Source organism: Abramis brama, assembly GCF_963993115.1.
Source record: "Abramis brama genome assembly, chromosome: 6".
NCBI classification, from domain to species: Eukaryota; Metazoa; Chordata; class Actinopteri; order Cypriniformes; family Leuciscidae; genus Abramis; species Abramis brama.
This window is the reverse complement of record NC_139968.1, coordinates 47,316,562-47,324,427: the sequence shown is the minus strand read 5'-3', so window position 1 is coordinate 47,324,427 and position 7,866 is coordinate 47,316,562. Positions and strand designations below refer to the sequence as shown.

Here is a 7,866-nt window from a genome sequence, read left to right as displayed (position 1 = left end):
TCTCACACTCTCTCTCTCTCTCTCTCTCTCTCTCTCACACACACACACACACACACAGCGGTTCAAACAACAAACGGCACGTTTAGTTGCAGGATCACTGAACTGTCACTCAGAGTTCCCGGATGAGGATTGCATGTTAACTGCTATTGTGTGTTTATATCTTGAAAACTGTAAAGGTGTAAATCATCTGAACAGCTTCAGGCGTTTTATAATGTTTGGGAATACAGTAAAAACATTAAAGAGGACATTCACAGTAAAGGCTATATATTTAGATTGCCCTCGCTGGCATTTCTTCTCACTCCACAAACCATTTAAGTCTAAACAACTTTTATAATATGTCTTATTTATAAATATGCTCAACTTGCATATGCTTGAAACCGTATCCCAGAGCCATCTGACAGCTCCTCCACGGCATTGGTGAAGTTCCAGTGGGATTAACTGACACAGAGAAAGAGCTCTGAAACCATCAGACAAATGCCAAGGATACTCGCTCTTGCCAAACCAAATCTCCCAATCATGACACGACATCTCATCTGTGTGGAAGCATTTATTGGGATTTCTTAGAGATTTACTCATTTATTGTCCTTTAGACAAGTGGCATTGACTTAGTTCTTTTTATCTGAATCAATGTTGTTGATTACTGAGCTTTTTAACATAGAAGTCTGCGTTATGTGATAAAAGTAAAAATGAGTTAATCCTTTAAAAAATATAATGTATAAAAAGCCATTTCATCCTATTGAAGCAAAGCAAATCTTAAAATGTATATAAAGCATAAAGCCATTCATATGTAAAACCTTCAATTCTAAGACTTTCACAATGGAAAGAATCCACACTGCCACAACTTATTTTATACTTTACACTTTTTGCATATCATGTGCTAGGAAAAAAAGGCAAAGACATTTCAAGGACTTCTGTTATCAGTCAGTCTATGGGCTGTGTAACTGTATCTTAGGATAAAAATAACTACAGTTTAACCCTTGAGCGTTCTTCGGGGTCTTTTTGACCCACAAATGACTTTTGCTACATTTTTTAAAAATGTTCTCTTTGTCTAAATGGCATGAAACTTTGTACGGCTCTCAACAGTTTCTAGAACTAAAAAATAAAAAAATAATAAATAATTTATTGTAATGATATCTGTTTTTATGTTAGCGTGAAAACAAAAGTCACACTCATGGTCTTTGGAGTCTCTGGAGACCCCGCATAGAAATTTGTACAATTATATGAAAAAAAGAAGATTGAAATAAATGATAAACTCTAAAAACTCAGCTTTTCTCTTTGTAACATCTTTTTCAGGTTTGATTCTAATCATAATGTAAAATTATTGAAACAAAAATATTTTTTTCAGTACAAAAAAATGCTCAACTTTGACAAAAAGTCATTTTTATTGTTATACCTGTGATTTCATAATATTTAGATATGAATCCAACTGGAAAAACTTGTGAAAAGATGTCTTTCAGTTAGTCAAATAGCATATAGTGGAGCTCTATAGCTTTAACGGTCATCAGCTGGAGTGCCCTTGAGAGCCACCTGAGGGCACTCTACATCAGACTATTATTATTCACTCACAACTACATTTCCCATAATTCACTGCCCGGACTCATCATCCCTGATTATCATTCACCTGTGTCTCATTATATTGTTTAGTTCACCCCATATAACCCTGGTTCACCTCATCATTCCCTGCGAAGTCTTGTACGTTATTCCACTGCATTTCTGAGCGTTTCCTTTGTTGTCATTGTTCCTGGTTCTTGATCTCTGCCCGTGTCCTGGTTTTCCCGTTCCTGCCTCACCCTCTGGATTTGTCTGTTTGTTTGGATTGCCTGCCTGTGTATGACCTTTGCCTGGATTCTGATAACGATTTTGATTTACTTTAATAAACTGCATTTGGATCCTCAACCTTCATGTCTCGGAGCAGTTCATAACAATAGCCATCTAGTGGCTAAAATGATAATTTTTTACTTTTAAAACTGAATTTTCCAAAAGATGGGCAAAAATTTTACACTAAACCATGTCAAAATACAGGACAATTACGGACAATTCCTCCGCTCTCTTACATATAGATTCTAACTTTTTTCTTGTTTTTCTTTGTATGAGATGTGTATGTATATGTTACTGGCAAAGTGTGAAATCCCGGTATTGTATAGAATGCCTAGGCAATGTATAGAATTCCTGATATTTTTTGCCAAAAATACATTACCTAATTCTATACATTACCTAGGCATTCTATATAATGCCGGATTACACACTTTGCCGGTAACATATATATTTCTTGGTATTTTTTTCTTCTACTTATTGTAAATACACTTGGGATTTAAACCGAGTTGAAGTTATCCAAGCGTTTTTTTTTTGATAAACATTCAAACACAAGTTTAAAGAAGGGTCATGACCGTAAAGTTTTTGTGTATCATCACCTATAATCTAGGCTGAGCGTTACACATGTTTTATTATGTATAGCTAACAGGGGAGCTCCAGTAAGCACACATACATCTCTACAGTGGATTTACATAACTATATAACGTTACATCTTAAAGACGCTTATTTCAAATGTCTATTTACATCTGACAGGAAAATATTCTAAAAGTATTGCAGAAGAGCACTTCACAACATGAAATAGACATCTGAGTGATGAATGTGTGCTATTATGTAGGATAATTCACTGTTGTCAACACTATTTACATTAGACAAATGTGCTGTAAGTAAAGTAAAAACATAAGTTATATATTTTATTTGTCCATTTGTACTGTTGATAAATTGAGGAACATTTATGTTGGATAAAAATTGAGTTAACACATCAGCAACAACCTCACCATGTAAATGAAGTGTTGAGTTCATAAATCACAGAGGTAACGTGAATCTTGTCTGGATGTTACAGGTTCATAAATCAGGGGGCAGGTGAACTCAATACAGGTTTATTGAGCTCATAAATCACAGAGGTAACGTGAATCTTGAACGGATCTCTTGAATCTTGATCAGATGAACAGATGTGTTTATCCGGTGGAGAGTGGCTCGTGAAGCTTAAGGCTTTGAGTGAGTACACTACAGAAATGAATAACAAAATCGATTAAATATTAAGTTGTAGTTCATTTGTTGGGGAAAAAAGGTTTTAGGTATTTTACTAAAATATAAAGTAAGGTCATTTATGTTACTTTTAATACAGAAATCAAATGACATTGTGCTGTTAAAATGACTGCTTTTGCATAATGTTTGTGCATTTTTGTAGGATCTGAAATCTCTGCAGACTGGTGTGAGCACTGAGGATGAAGAACCCAGAGCTGAATCCTGGAAACAGTGCCATGGACGAGACCCTCCATCACTCCACCTGCCCTTACGAGACCCTCCATCACTCCACCAGCCCTTACGAGACCCTCCATCACTCCACCAGCCCTTACGAGACCCTCCATCACTCCACCTGCCCTTACGAGACCCTCCATCACTCCACCAGCCCTTACGAGACCCTCCATCACTCCACCAGCCCTTACGAGACCCTCCATCACTCCACCAGCCCTTACGAGACCCTCCATCACTCCACCTGCCCTTACGAGACCCTCCATCACTCCACCAGCCCTTACGAGAACCTCCATCACTCCACCAGCCCTTACGAGACCCTCCATCACTCCACCTGCCCTTACGAGTCCCTCCATCACTCCACCTGCCCTTACGAGACCCTCCATCACTCCACCAGTCCTTACGAGAACCTCCATCACTCCACCAGCCCTTACGAGACCCTCCATCACTCCACCTGCCCTTACGAGACCCTCCATCACTCCACCTGTCCTTACGAGACCCTCCATCACTCCACCTGCCCTTACGAGACCCCTTACGAGACCCTCCATCACTCCACCTGCCCTTACGAGACCCTCCATCACTCCACCTGTCCTTACGAGACCCTCCATCACTCCACCTGCCCTTATGAGACCCCTTACGAGACCCTCCATCACTCCACCTGCCCTTATGAGACCCTTTACGAGACCCTCCATCACTCCACCTGCCCTTACGAGACCCTCCATCACTCCACCTGCCCTTATGAGACCCTCCATCACTCCACTGGCCCTTATTGCCTCAGATTGTAAAACACAGTGCAGCATGCAACAACCTCCGGCACGAAGGCACGGCTCACCTCTGGTGGTCAGCTGATTCATCAGAATAAAGCCGCAGAATGGGAACCGCTGTGTTGAGATTGCAGTAGGATTTGGGGTTCAGCACCTGTAAATACATTATTGTTTGAATTGTTTCATGTGTTGTTTATTTTATATGCATTAGTTTATTGTGATGGGTACTTTTATTTGTTCTTTTACTAATTTATTCATGTTTCTTATTTTTGTCAGTATATAAAATATAAACATTTAAAGCTGCAGTCAGCAAGATTTTTTTTTATCATATTCACTGAAACCGATACTATGCTCCGACAGAACAACATATTTTTTTGAAAAAAACTCACACTTCTACCGCCACCTGGAGCCTGTTATTTGTTTTGCAAAAATCCACCGCTCCCGGTTCCTCTGGTCCAATCAGCGCAGGGCTGTGTGAGATGTGTATACATAATGTGTATACATTAATTCATTGCTTGACTGAAAATTTAGATGTTTCACTGCATTTATCTAGTGTATATTCATGCATAGCTATGTCACATGACAAAACAAATTACATTTTGCATGTTTTATTAAATTATATCATTTTCAGTATAATAAAAAATTTAATATAGTTAAGTATTGGTCAGCATTTATTATTATTATTTTGTTTAAGTTTTAGGATAAGCTAGTAATGTGCATTCTGAGGTAATATTATACACACAGAACTATTTAATATTGCATACAGAGAGGCCTTAACCCTCTGGGGTCGGCAAACGCCGGCGCGTTTTGCTCTATTTTTTTCACATAGCAGCAAAATAGATTTAAAATACTCCGTCATTTTTGGTCATACAGACTTAAGAAATATGAAAAAATAAACTGTTAAATGTCGTCTTTGTGCTTTTGTAGTAAATAAACAGGGTGTGCTTTCTGGCTCTCCGTCACCGTGAACTTTTTTTTTGGAGCACGTCTCTAAACTTATACTCTAAACGAATACTATTCACCCAGGCATGAGCTATATATCTTTATAATCATTTAAGTGTGTACTTTTAAATGATCTAATTCATAATAAAAACAAATATTCTCTGTTTATGTAATCTATATGAAAAGAGAGAGATGTCAGTCGTTCTCGTTTCAGCTCATTACAGCTTATTATCTTTTAATGTGACCACGCCCACGGAGAGCGTGCGCTATTCAAACGCAAATGATCTGAGGCGATCCATGCAAACATGTCAACGCCCACATTAACTCGATAAAACACACCAATTTTAATCAGATTACAGTACTTTACTTTGTCTTGCGAGGCTGTGAGGAATAATCCTGGAAAAGTGCTGGTTTGGTTTCATTTCGAGGAGCAACGGATGGATCAATCTGAGGATTGTGAATAGTAAGGTTTTTTTATTATTATTAAGTGCTTTGTTCTAATCGCGATATGGAATAGTGTATGTAAACCGCAAAAAGACTGTTTAAATATGAATCGCGTTTCTGTGTGTGAATGAATGAACAGCTTTTACCAAACTATATTGCTATACTGAGATGAGTAAAAATCTACTGAAATATGTTGAAATAAAATGTCTTTGTATAAGCACCGCATATAAAACAATATGCCTATGTTACAGACGAAATATGAAAGACAACATTTCGTAGTTTTGGATAGATTATAAAGTTTTTACTGTAAAATAGACTAGGCCTACTGCTTTTGTTTGCCAATTTCTGCTCATATGTTAAATATATATATTATGTTTTGTCAAAAATAAAGTCATCAACTAAGATGTTATTATAGTGTTTGTTCCAATGTAGGCTTTACATGTAGGCTTTAATTTAAATCAATGTATTGTTTTATGTGAATGATTAGGCAGGATGATTTTCAGATCATTTTGAAGCAAAAACTCTAGGTAACAAGTCAAAAGTTGTGGACACATATTTAGTATGTGTTTTGTGGCCTTATTTCAGGAATTTTCATTTTTAGTTTTTTCAATAACCATGCATAAACATTATTCTCTCAAAAATACAAACATGTACATACATTGTTCACATATTATGGTAGCCCTGTTTGTGCTAAATAGAGTGTAATTACACCTTTGCCATTAATATGTTTATAAGCAACTGAAAAAAGCACAAATGTCAGGGCATGTCAGAACATCTCAAGGACCCCAAAAACACCTCAGACCCCAGAGGGTTAAAAGCTGCTAGATCTGCTTATTTTTCAACCCTATTAGAAAGAAATAAACAAAACCCTAGGTATTTATTTGAAACAGTGGCTAAACTAACGAAAAATAAAAATTCAAGCCCAGAAGTTTCCAAGCAGCACAGCAGTAATAACTTTATGAACTTCTTCACTTTTAAGATTGATAATATCAGAGAGAAAATTATAACTATGCAACCGTCTACTACAGTATCGCATCAGGCAGAGCATTGTAGTCTCCCTGAGGAAAAATGTTATTCATTCATTGCTATAGAAGAGGAAGAATCTAAAGAAATCATCTAAATCTACAACATGTATGTTAGACCCTATTCCTACTAAGCTACTAAAAGAGATGCTTCCAGAGGTCATAGATCCTCTTCTTAACCTTGCTAAATCATTAATTCATATTTGTCATTAGGATACGTACCAAAAACGTTTAAGCTGGCTATGATTAAACCGCCTGTTAAAAAAACGCAACTTGATCATACAGAATTAGTCAATTACAGGCCGATCTCGAATCTGCCTTTTCTGTCAAAGATATTAGAAAAAGCAGTCTCCTTCTGGAATAAAATCCATGGTAATATCTCCCAATTCATCTGGAATAGAAAAAGACCACGTTTAAAACTGGCTACTTTACAGAGGAAGAGGGTAGATGGGGGTTTGGCAGTGCCTGATTGTAAGCTCTATTTTTGGTCTATTGTACTCCGGCCTTTGCTTGTATGGTTTAACCCTTATATTCCTGTCTCTTGGCGCAAGATAGAAGAAAATATTGTGCATCCATAGAATCTGGATGACATCCTTTTCTCTAATGTATCAAATAAGCAATGTCGGCTGCGCTTTGGTCCCATAGTTTCCCATCTTATTCAAACCTGGAGGTTAGTTGAATCTAGATGCAAGGTCTCCTGCAAGTGGCATACACAATCTCCCATATTTAATAATAAAGGATTGACAATTGGAGGCAGACCCATTCCTCCTTCACATTGGAGTAGGAGTGGTATTCGTCATTTGAAAGACATTTATAATGATTCTGGTTTGTGCTCTTTTCAAGACATTGCAAACTCATTCAATTTGCCAGCATCCTCATTTTTCTTTTATCTACAGCTTAGATCGGCCCTCAAAGCGTATGGTGTTCCTTGGCAGCAACCTTTGCTTGTACACCCATTGTATAAGTTGATTATTGCTCAAGGGAATAATAGGGGCTTGGTGTCCATATTATATAACTTTATATTGGAAGCCTCCTATGCCAAATTGCCTTTAGATAGGCTGTGGAGATGTGACTGCCCAAGTTTGGATCCAGAATTTAATTGGGAGGATGTTTGGGTAAATATAAAGGAGGCCTCTCGTAATCCTGACCACCAACAGATACATTTCAACTTTGTACATAGAATGTATTTAACACCTCGTAAACTCCATTTAATGAAGAGATTAACTGATCCAACCTGTACCCAATGCGTTCTGAAGGTTCCTGGCACTTTCTTACATATGATGTGGGAGTGTCCACCTGTTGCTCAATTTTGGACTCAGGTGGCATCCAAATTATCTGATCTGGTTTCAGCAACGATACCTGTAACGGTGCCTGTCCTGTTACTGAGTAACCTAACAATGTTGAACCTT

General features: G+C 37.6%; 1 long non-coding RNA gene across 1 annotated transcript; it reads right to left on the bottom strand.

Moving 5' to 3' along the window:
* Positions 1-2,481: 2,481 nt before the first annotated feature.
* LOC311085444 lies at positions 2,482-4,530 on the bottom strand. Its single transcript, XR_014606829.1, has 3 exons — positions 4,439-4,530; positions 4,118-4,203; positions 2,482-3,036 (listed from the first exon to the last, which is right to left on the bottom strand). It is a non-coding gene; the product is annotated as an uncharacterized lncRNA (long non-coding RNA).
* Positions 4,531-7,866: the final 3,336 nt, after the last annotated feature.